Raw genomic sequence first — 12,585 nt, 5'->3', positions numbered from 1 at the left:
CACCCAGGCTGGAATGCACGGCATGAATGTAGCTCACTGTAGCCTCAACCTCCTGGTCTCAAGGGATACTCCTACCTTGGGTGCTCAGCCTCTCGAGTAACTTGGACCACAGGCACCCATCACCATGCCCAGTTTAATGCTTATTTTTAAGTTTTTTTTGTAGAGACAGGATTTTGCCATGTTGCCCAGCCTCATCTCAAATTTCTGGACTCAAGTAATCCTCCTGCCTTAACCTCTCAAAGTGTTGGGATTACAGATGTGAGCCACCATATCCATTTTATAAAGAAACTGAGATTTAGAGGCACGCCTATATTCATTGTATAGATAAAGAATCTGAGGTTTAGATGCAGGCCACTACTGAGACCGTGCTCTCTGACGTCCATCAAAGCTCCTGTTCTTACTGTAATTGCCTGATGGGTTTGTTCTGCCTGCTGCACAGACAAAAACCAATTTATTGAGACCTTAGTATTACAGCAAAGAAAGAGTTTAATTAATGCTAGGCAAGTCATGCTAATAGATGAATTATTACTCAAATCAACTTCCCCAAAGACTCAGAGGTTAGGGTTTTTCAAGTATAGTTTGATGGGCAGGGGTCTAGAAAATGGATGCTGCTGGCCGGGCGCGGTGGCTCAAGCCTGTAATCCCAGCACTTTGGGAGGCCGAGGCGGGCGGATCACGAGGTCAGGAGATCGAGACTATCCTGGCTAACACGGTGAAACCCCGTCTCTACTAAAAAAATACAAAAAACTAGCCGGGCGAGGTGGCGGGCGCCTGTAGTCCCAGCTACTCGGGAGGCTGAGGCAGGAGAATGGCGTAAACCCGGGAGGCGGAGTTTGCAGTGAGCTGAGATCTGGCCACTGCACTCCAGCCTGGGTGACAGAGTGAGACTCCTTCTCAAAAAAAAAAAAAAAAAAAAAAAAAAAAAAAAAAAAAAAAAAAAAAGAAAATGGATGCTGCTGATTGGTTGGGGATGCAATCATAGGGGTGTGGCAAATGGTCCTTGTGTGCTGAGTCCACTGCTGTGTTGGAGGATGGGGGCCACAGGACCGGATGGGTTGAGTAGTAGTAAGTCATGAGTCTGGATGGAGTGAGTCAGTTGTCAGAACACAAAAATCTGAAAAACATCTTAAAAACACAATCCTAAGTTCTGCAATTGTGATGTTATCTACAGGAGCAATGGGGAACTCATAAATTTTGTGACCTCTGGCCACATGACTCCTGAGCAGTAAGGTATTATAGAAACTACACCTATATGTTAGCAGCATTTGCCCCCGCCCCCCCACCCCCCACCACCACCTTATTCCTACTCTTATGGCCTTTTATTAGTCTTACAAAGGTGGTTTCAGCTCAGGAAAAAGGAGAGGATTCATTTTAGGGAGGGACTATTATCATCCTTGCTTCCAAGTTAAACTATAAACTAAATTCCTCTCATGGTTAGCTTGGCCTATGCCCAGGAATGAGCAAAGACAGCCGGCCTGTAAGGCTACCCATGGAAACAGGATAAAATCACCCATGTTAGATTTCTCTCACTGTCATAATCTTTGCAAAGGTGGTCTCATTACCACTACACTAGATTGCACAGGGCATGGACAGCACCTAACACTGAGTGTGCTACATGACAACCACAATTAAATGTTAGACATCACTGCTGTCCTAGTCAGGGTTCTCTACAGAAACAAAAGCAGTAAGATACATAAAGATATCTAGAAGAGACTTATTATGAGGTTTTGGTTCATGTAATTATGAGGGTTGAGAAGTAGCATTATCTGCCCTCTGCATTCTAGAGACCCAGGGAAGCCAGTGGTATAGTTCCAGTTCAAATTTGAGCACCTGCATGCCTGGGTAGCTAATGGTATAGATTTCAGACCATGGCTGAAGGCCTGAGAACTGGTGAGGTGAGCCAATGATGTTAAGTTCCAGTCCTGAAGCACCAAGAACCAGGAGTGCTGGTGTCCAAGACAGGAAATAATGGATGTCTCAGCTCAAGCAGAGAACAAATTCACCCTTCCTCTGCCCATTTGTTCTTCAGGCCCTCAAAGGATTAACTAACACCCACACACATTGGTGAAGGTGATCTTCTTTACTCAGCCTACTGATTCCAGTGATAATCTCTTCTGGAAACACCCTCACAGACACACCCAGAAATAACATTTACCAACTATCTGGGCATCCCTTAGCCCAGCTCAGTTGACACATAAAATTAATCATCACAACCACAACCACCATCATCAATCATTACTATTATTGTCATCACCATCATCACCTTCCTCAATCATCATTGTCATAATTGACCTCCTCTAAGGGATAAACATTATTTTTACCTTATTCATAGGATAACTGAAATCCGAAGAGGAAAAATATTTGTCCTTGGGATTTTGACAGTTTTTCTAACTACCAATCTCTCTTCACCATAGTGTTGCCTCTCACAGAGTTTTTTCTGCAATTTGACAGCTTCATTACTAAGTTTTTATTCATGTGTTCATTCCTCAAAAATGAGAATAAGAGGAATGCAAAATTAGGTGGTGGTTAAAAGCTGAGAACTGTGAACCAGGACTTGTGGCCTCAGTTCTGTCCACGTATATGGGTTTTCACAAAGCATATTGTTATGCGGTATCCATTAGTCACAGAAATTTTATTTGCATGAAAAACCAAGTGGAGGCATTCTCCTTTTCAGTATAAAGTCTTCCATTTTTAGATATTTGTCTTTTTCTAATCTTACAAACTTATTTTTTCAGAAAAGTATCATGCCCTTTATAAATGAGTTTCAAATCCTGAATTGTAATTTATCATTAAAAACTACATATATTCCTGTCCATAGAAAGACTACAATTCTCTATCAGGTTTCTACTTGGATGTTATGTGTACTTTTTCATTGCACTCTCAGTCACTTGTACTTGATCTTGAATACATTGGATTCTGAATATCTACTGTGAGGTTTAACAGTATTCTTTTTTTTTTTTTTTTTTTTTTTGAGACGGAGTCTTGCTCTGCCGCCCAGGCTGGAGTGCAGTGGCCGGCTCTCAGCTCACTGCAAGCTCCGCCTCCCGGGTTCATGCCATTCTCCTGTCTCAGCCTCCCGAGTAGCTGGGACTACAGGCGCCCGCCTCGTCGCCCAGCTAGTTTTTTGTATTTTTTAGTAGAGACGGGGTTTCACCGTATAAGCCAGGATGGTCTCGATCTCCTGACCTCGTGATCCGCCCGTCTCGGCCTCCCAAAGTGCTGGGATTACAGGCTTGAGCCACCGCGCCCAGCCTAGGTTTAACAGTATTCTATATGGCCATAGTGTATATAGTTGAATATTTCAGTCCTGTTTAGTTTTGTCATAGCCATATACATATATAGTTGAATATTTCAGCCCTATTTAGTTTTGTCATAGCCATACGCATAGTCTGATTTTCAAAAGTCTATAATATTCACATTCTTATGAAAGAATGGATCCTGACTTTTTATTTCTGACCAACAATAAACCACATATTTCATTACACACAACAGCAGCTTATTTTCAGTGTGTATAGCAAGCAATTCACATACTTTCAAATAACTTTTGCTTTTAAAAAAAAGTCAGCACTAATAAATATCTACAGGTAAAGTATGCTTTTAAACTATAATAATTTTAGAAAAATATTGTAAGAAAAAGTTTTAACAGTAGTATCATTTTTCAGTAAAAAGTATAAGAAAGAAATAGGTCTACTCTTTTATGCTCGTCTCATGGACACGTGGAGTTTAACCTATTCATGATCACATAAAAGAATAAATGTAAGCTCCATGAGAGTAAGGATTCTGCTTGCCACCCAGCACAGTGCTTAACACACACTAAATAAATGTATGTTGAATGAATAAGACTGACTGAATCAATACAATTGGTCTTGGTATATGAAAGTACCATTCATTTCAGCAAGTAAACATCTCACTTCATTTATAACAAAAAACATTTATAACACAGTTGGAAAATGCTGTTGTCCCTTGAGTTGTTAGTAGTGAGGAACACAGAATTTTGTTTTTGGTAAAATGTGGCGTATGTGTGGGTATTTCAAGGGCTTTTGGTTTTTTATGCAATGTATGCGATGTAAATAAAATTTTTAAAAATCCTTTCTCTTACCTACTGTTTTAGTATACTTTGATTGTTTTATTATAGTCTCCTTCTGAGAAAAACAGAAATACCACAGGACACATGTCAATATCTATAGAATTACATCTGTTTTGATTAAGGACAGTTATGATTCCTTTAAATCAGTTGCTGACCTCAGACTGACTGGGCACAGCAGCTGAGGACTGTGGCTGAGCGCTCACCACCTAGAATGCAGTGAGTCAGCCTTCTGGGTTTTCATTCCGAGCAAAGTTACTGACTCATGGAGTGACCTTAACCAATCCTCTTGTGACTCAGTTTCTCCAAGGAAAATAGCTCTCACATAACGGAGGGGGTTAGTATTATGAGAATCAGCTGATGGGAATAGGGATTTAAAAACCTTAGAAGGAAAGTCATAATTTATGTTTAAATTTTCATTTCTCTTTATTCACAAATGAATAATTGTCATGTCATATATGTATTCATTTATATTTTCTTTCCTACTGGAGTTTACCAACTGGTAGAGGACAAATGGTATGTGAAGAGGCAAATAAAAGAACTATAGGTTGCTGTGTGAACAAAGAATCAAAGAAGGAGCTATGATAAAGACCAAGGGAAAAAGGCCCGGATTACATCACGCCTGTAATCCCAGCACTTTGGGAGGCTGAGGTGGGTGGATAACCTGAGGACAGGGGTTCGAGATCAGTCTGGGCAACATGGTGAAACCCCATCTGTACTGAAAACACAAAAATTAGCCAGGTGTCGTGGCATGCCCCTGTAATCCTAGATACTCGGGAGGTTGAGGCATGATAATTACTTGAACCCAGGAGGCAGAGGTTGCAGTGAGCCGAAGTTGCGCCACTGCACTCCAGCCTGGGCAAAAGAGTGAGACTCTGTCTCAAAATTAATAAAATAAGGGAAGAGGATCACTTTGAAAGGATGAACAGGGATCGTTCCCCTAAGAAATGACAATTCTGCAAGCCCAAAGAAGGAGAAAGTAGCTTTCTAAATGAACTGAATAAACAAAGTTTCTGAGGTATAAAAAATCATGATGCGTCTCAGGCACTGAGGTAGGGCCAAAAGGGCCAAAGAATAATGACAGATAGACAATCCCTTGGTCGTGCTGGGGCCCTGTAGGCCTAGGCAAGTTACTGGAATTTCATTTTAAATACAATAAGATGTTTTCATAAATGTTGACAATACGATTTCTCATTTACTAACATTTTTATTTCTTTTTTTGAAGGCCTTCAGTTGTCATTCTCATTTCTAGGTAAGGCCCCTCTCCATTTAATTTATTCCTTTTCTTCTCAACCCTTACTCCCACTTACCACTCATTCTTAACCTGTCAGTCATCTTGTCTCATGTACTCAATTTAAACACGTGAGTGTATGTAGCATTGCTTTTTATACTCGTGTGGTTTTGCACAAATTGTACTAAAATCTTATTTTATCTTTTCACTCAACACGGCGCATTCAGCCCATCCATGGGGTCGTTTATACACCTGGTTCAGTGCCTCTAGTCCTGTATGTAAATCCATAAAATGCATCCATTTCATGTATTGACTCCCTTAGCTAGTGAAGGACTCCAAGGAGGACCTCCGTTTCTTAAAAACCCAAAAAATATGCCATGATAACTCCCTCCTGCACATCTGCTTATGGACCTGAGTGAAGAATTATTTAAAAAGTATATTCAGGGGTTGCATTGCTGAATCGTAAAACATATAGACACTTAACTTATCTACCTGCTTAACTTACCTATGTTGCTTTTTAGATTGTTTCTATTAATTGACACTCTCATCAACAAAACTCAAAAAAGTACTCATCTCCCTATATGTGCACCAATATTTTGTTTATGAACCTTTATAATTTTGGTATTTTCATGTCTAAATGGTGATATCTGATACTTTAATTTTGTTTTCTCATTTACCAGTGAGTTTGAGTTTCTCCATATATTTTTTGGTCATTTAGGCTTTTCCCTTACACCAGTCACTCCAAACCCGGAACCATAAACCAGTAGTGGTCCATGGCCTGTTAGGAACCAGGCTGCACAGCAGGAGGTGAACCTTCGCATGTGAGGATCTAGGTTGTGTGCTCCTTATGAAAATCTAACTAATGCCTGATGATCTGAGGTGGAATAGTTTTATACCAAAACCATCCCCTCATCCCCGTCCATGGAAAAATATCGTCTTCCACAAAACCGGTTCCTGGTGCCAAAAAGTTTGGAGATCACTGCCTTACACGTGTATTTCCTATTGGCTTTCTTCTCTTCCATTCTTGTTTTGTAGAATAGATAATGATGCCTTATTGGTATTTAATAATTCCAATTACCTTGTCTGTCTATTGATATGTTTGTTGTTTTTGGATAGACAGCCTTAATTTTAGTATAGCAAGTCTACCAATTTTTCACTTTTGAATTTTAGCTACTAGATACTTAGGGAACTTTTTTCTACTCTTAGAATACAAGGAGTATAAAAAGAATATTTAAGTCCATCAAACTTATTCAGAGCATAAAAAGAATATTTAAATCCATCAAACTTACTCATCTCACAGAAGGAAAAAAAGAAATAAGAAATAAAGAAAACTCAGAAAAACTAATATTTAAATTGTCAAATAAAAAAGAATTTAATTTGCTTAACCATTAACAAATGTGCTAATTCAAGTGAGGCTTATATCTATAAAATGTGGTTATATGCATATATATATAATGCATTCATATATATATATATATATATATATATATATATATATATATAATCATTCCTATAAGATGTGAAGGGATTTGAATTAAAAACCCAAAGGTGGGTTACCACCATTTTATTCATGATGACTGAAATCCAACTATTCAAGGTTTATTCTTCTGGGCAAAATTCTTTAGACAAATGCCTCATGGGAGGAGATGTATCAATAGTAAAAGTGAGAGTCAAATGAATCTGTCATTTTCATTTGGTTAATGATAGGCATCCCAACTTGACTGCTAAGAATATTTTTAAAGCATAGAGAAGAAGGAAGACTAAAAGTAGAGTATAAAGAAGGCCCCTTCTTCTGTTCCTCTGACCCATCACTCTCCCGGGCTTTGTCTCTAGGTGGCCAGCATCCTCATGCAGATGTTAACTGTCACTGTCTCGGCCACAAGATTTGTATCTCCAAGAATAGTGTTGCATTCCTGTGGAAGGAAACTCCAGCTTTTGCTATTTCAGATGCTTAAATTATTTCTTTTTTATTTATCATCAGAATTAAAATACCCAAGATGAATTGCCTTTTTTTTTCTTCTTTTTTTTTTTTTTTTTTTTACATTACTTGCCCAATATCTTTGTTTAAAAAAAAAAAAAAAAAAAAAATCTAACTCTTGGTTTCCTTGCTGTGGTGATTGCTCAAGACTCCTTCAACTGGAGATTCAGTCTTAGATATTCTCTGATCCCTGTGGAAAAGTCTGATTTAATTAAATACTTAGATGTCAACACTGTGGTATATATGCAACTACTGCCATTCCTTCTGGGCCACTGCTCTCCTCATTTTGCAGTGTCATGGGATTCCATGAAGCAATAATTATTTTCTTTATGTGAAAATTACAAGTGAGAAAAGAGAAAAAAATGGCACATAGACAGGGAGAACAAAAGAAGAAGAATATGCAAAGACTATAGAAGAGAACTAGGACATGTTGCTACTGTTACTCTTTACTAGAAGATGTTCCATAAAGTAGCATGTCCTGCTTCTATTTGATGTCCTTGGTGAAGGAAGGTTGGCTAAAGATAACTTGACCTTTCTTACTTTTGTTAGGGTTCCCTATTTGTTAGGGTTCACTATTATTAACAATTTCAGTATTTTTTAAATAGAACACAGATAAATCAAGTGTTAATTTTTTTTGTGGACTTTATCAACCAGTTGCTTTTTTTCCCCTCAACTCTAGATTACTGTATCCTGGATATATCAATTATTGAAGTTAAATATTATACTTCTGAAATGATTAAACTGTAAGCAATCTTAAATATTGGTGTGCTAAATTTTATTCTGCTGATTTATCTTATTTTTCTTAATCATTGTGTTTTGTAATCATGGGGAAAATAGAATATAGACCACCTTTATGTTTTCAGAGAAAATGTTACCTATAGTGGAGTTCATGTCAACGTCCAGCTCATCCCATTTTCTCTAGGGTCTTGATTCATGCAAAGTCAATGCATCAGCAGTGGCTTGAGCTTTAAAGTTGCTGGATTAGTCTCAACATAATCTAAATGACATTGAGGGATATATTCTTTCCACCTTTTCAAATATTTAAAATGTTACCACACTTGTAGAGATATCTTTGAGTATTTTCCTTAGGCTTCAAGTCTTTCAATACCTCATCTCATCACCTAGGTATCATTTGTTTGTTTTCACTTTGTACACTGTGAAAGAAAATCAGTGCAAAAAATGGAAGATACTGCTGGAGCTTTGTGAAGATTATAGATTCTTCACAGCTACTCTTCTCTTCTTCATATTCCTCCAACATTGTTCGTAAGAAGACATATAGGTACCCGTATCCCTGAGTGAGTTTAGTCCTGTTAAACCACCAATGACCCTAAGTTGTAACCCTATATCTACTGATTGATGGTGAAGAGTAACTTGATAATCACAAAAACAATGTCCACTAGATACATTAGCAATCCCAAGTAATACAATCATATAATCTTTCACTTATATTTAGCTTCCTCCCAGTGTAGAGGATGCAAACTTGAATCAAGAACCACAGAATTTTATACTCAGATCAGACTTTTGGCCTTCTTGGCATCCCACACATCACAGATGATCTGAAGGTAGTTGTTGGTTGAATGACCTACTGAAAATATCCCAAAATAATAATATCAGTAAGAACGGTAATACTTATCTCTGTGACAAGACTTCGGTAAATTTAACTTTCTTCAATGTCCTCTTCAAACTGTGTCATGGAAACAAATATGTATTCAGCTTAATTCTGGAGTCAGATCTTAACTCTGTTTTTAATCTCTTTAACAGCAGAAAGGAATGCCATATACAACAAAATTCTACTGTAATTATCCATAAATGCATAAACATATTGGTAAAAGATTATTTTTTGTTGAAATTTATTCATGTGAACTTATTTTGAATTCATGAGCATTCTTTTCATTTTTAATGTTTCTAATTTACGGTTTACGCATACAACTCTCCCTCCTTTTCTTTTGGGAACTTGTTTTATAGTATCTGTTCATTTGTCATATCTATTTCATCATAAATTTTCACAAACTGAATCGTTATCAAGAATGTTGATAAAATTCAATCTATGATTCATTTTATTATCTTGAAATGAAATTCAGCTAGGTCTGGTGACCTGAGTCATATAAGGCAGTCACAACTTTTCTTTCTCTAAAGCACAGTAACATAGAGGTTTTTTCGTTAGGATCTAGAGTCAGACTGCCTGGGATTACATTGCTAGCTATGTGATCTTGAGACATTTAACTTTTTTATGCCTCAGTGCCCTCTCCAGAAAATTTAAGGATAAAATAAATACAAAACCAATAACATTTTTACCTTGAAATGTCATAGAATTAAAGGTAATAATATATGTAAAACATTCAAAGTAGCCCACATTGGGTGAGTAAGCAAGGCAGGACCTGGCCTGAGACACTCAGACAGAAAATTCCTACCCCAGAGATCCTCACCAGGTTACTAAGACCTTGGTGGGCCTGCAACACTATTCGTCTTCTTTACCCAGTTCTGCTTCTTCCTCCTTCCTTTTTCAAGTGTTGATCCTTAACAAACAGTTTGAAACCCAAACACCATCGCAGCATCTGAAGATATCAAACATTCCCATAGAATAACAGTGTGAAACATCAGCTCATGAGAAAGTACCCAGAGGTTTCCTATAGATTTTTCCCTTTATATTCTTCATTGATGAAGTTCATGCTTGAAGTTGAGAGTTTGATGTTTATAATCTCCCAACATAATTTTAAGTCAAATTAACATTTTTAGTGTAAGTTTATTGAATTATATTATTTTCTGTTTTAAACTTTTACTCACATGCATCTTCAGTTATTTAAGAAACAATATCAGATTTCCCATTTATAAACTAATATATGTAGGTAAATAACTCAGAATTTTTTTACGTGTACAGAAAAAAATTAAAATAACCAATATCATCATCACAACATCAGAATCAAGCTATAGGTCTTATTTATAAGTCATTGTTCTCATTTTACATAATGGGAACACAGTCTTGTGGTATGCATTCATGTAAAATAATCTATATGTATTTATGATTAATAATAATTGCAAACATATACCATCTTTATGTGCCAGGTACTATTCTAAGATCTTTTTTTTAAACACTATTTTTTTTTTTTTTTTAATTTTTTGAGATGGGATCTTGCACTGTTACCAGGCTGGTCTCAAACTCTTGAGTTCAAGCAATCCTCCCATCTCAGCCTTCCAAAGTGCTGAGATTACAGGTGTGAGCCATCGTGCCTGGTCTTAAGTTATTTTTGTATCTGTCCCATTTTGTATACTTAATCAGCTTATGAGATAATAACTATTATTACCCCATTTTAGAGATGAGCAAAATGATGTCCTGAAAACTTAAGCAATTTGCCCACAGTCACATAGTATGCGAGTGGCAAAGCTGGGATTCAAACCCAGACATGTGGCTTAAAGCTCATCTTAAGCCTAAAATCTACTGCCTTTTTATGTCTTAAAACATCTAATACTTAACATTCTCAGTGAGAATCTTCTAAACTCTAGGACCTCATAAGCATCTTTTCCCTTGCATTACCTGTCATATCTAAAACTCTGTTTGGGGGCACCATGGGTTACAAAGAGGCGTAAGACACAGGATCTGTCTTAAAAGTAACCTAATGGTCAAGAAAGATGAGGACAGCTGACCTGAATATATGAGAGTAAAATGAGTGGTATCAGGGCATAGAACAAACTGCAGTTTGAGCAAAAATAACAAACAAACAAACAAAACCCCCAAATAGAATTTCATAGAGGGGGATGAAACTTGGGGAACTGTTGGGAGAGAAAATGAGTTTTCAAGAATGGATGATGGAGAAACCTATTAACATACTATAGATTTGCTTCATTTTATTGAACTAAATTGTTCCTGAATAGCTGCATGAAATTTGAATTTGATAAACTAAGTCACACTTAAAGTACTGGGATACTAACTAAATGAAATCATTTAACTTTAAACAAAGCGGCCGGGCGCGGTGGCTCAAAGGCTGAGCGCGGTGGCTCAAGCCTGTAATCCCAGCACTTTGGGAGGCCGAGACGGGCGGATCACGAGGTCAGGAGATCGAGACCATCCTGGCTAACACGGTGAAACCCCGTCTCTACTAAAAAAAAAATACCAAAAAAAAAAAAAAAAAAAAAGCTAACAATTCCTTTGTCTAGTATAAAATCACACTTTTTTTTTTTAATCTACTTAGTAGTTCTATCTTTCCTTATGTTGGAATTTTAAACCAATGGAACCTGTCTTTTCCTGCTTTGTATGTAGTATTCTTTGGAATTCATGGTTCTGCTTCTACTTTTTGTTTTGTTTTTCTTGTTTGTTTCTCACAGTTGGTTGTATTTCTCATGTTTCCTTTTCTAAGTCTGTAAATATTACGTAACAACAAAATATACAAAAAAGGAAATAATCCCAAAATGATTTCAAAATCAAATTTACTTTTCTGTAATTTGATTTCTAGGTAATGCCAAAGAAAGAACCAGGAAACACTTTTAATTAACTCTTAATTACTAACAGACAAAAATGTATTAGCTAAGTTTGGGCATAGAATTCAGGCAGCTGATTATGTCAGAAATGCAACTGCATGCTTCTATAGGTGAATACGCCCTCTTTTTCCAGACTAGCCCACCCAGTGCTTTCTGGATCCACATTTGTACTGTTCATATTTCCATGTACTTATGCGGTATTGCCTGAAAGTATTACAGGAAGAATTATCTGACTAAAAATGCCTAACAATTTTACATCTTTAACTTCTCATACTATAAGAAATATTATTGACATCATATCTTTACAGATATTATTTTACTTTGTAAAACCCTGTCTTTGCCTTTTGCATCAGTTTCAAAGGTAAAAGGTGACTCTGGTCCTGAAGACTAGTGTCATGAGAGTATAGTCCTCACTATCTAGGAAACACCGACCAACTTTGAATCTGCATCACTCTAAATTGCCTGTGGATAGGCCTAGGACCATCTGATGTCCATGGATGATCTAGATTTGCTGAAAGAGGCTGGGCTTGATATTGTCTGTAGGTTGTTCATACGCCACCTGATTAGCCAAATAGGGAGATGGAAAAAATACCATAGAACAGCAGTGTCTACAGAAGCACTGGCAGTGGTACGGGAGGGGACAGCAGTCAGGTTCAATTCATTAACAGACTTAGAAAGTAAAAACCAGGGTAACTGTGGTAGTCACTTGCAGGATATAGACTATGTTCATCTTTCTCTATGATGCGGTAACCAATTACGTGTTCTCTACGGGGCAGACTCAGACTTTGTAGAGCCTTAAAGTTTCGAATATTTGGGAAA

The sequence above is a fragment of the Rhinopithecus roxellana genome, chromosome 4, assembly GCF_007565055.1.
Source record: "Rhinopithecus roxellana isolate Shanxi Qingling chromosome 4, ASM756505v1, whole genome shotgun sequence".
Taxonomy (NCBI): Eukaryota; Metazoa; Chordata; class Mammalia; order Primates; family Cercopithecidae; genus Rhinopithecus; species Rhinopithecus roxellana.
Note: the sequence above shows the minus strand (reverse complement) of the source record.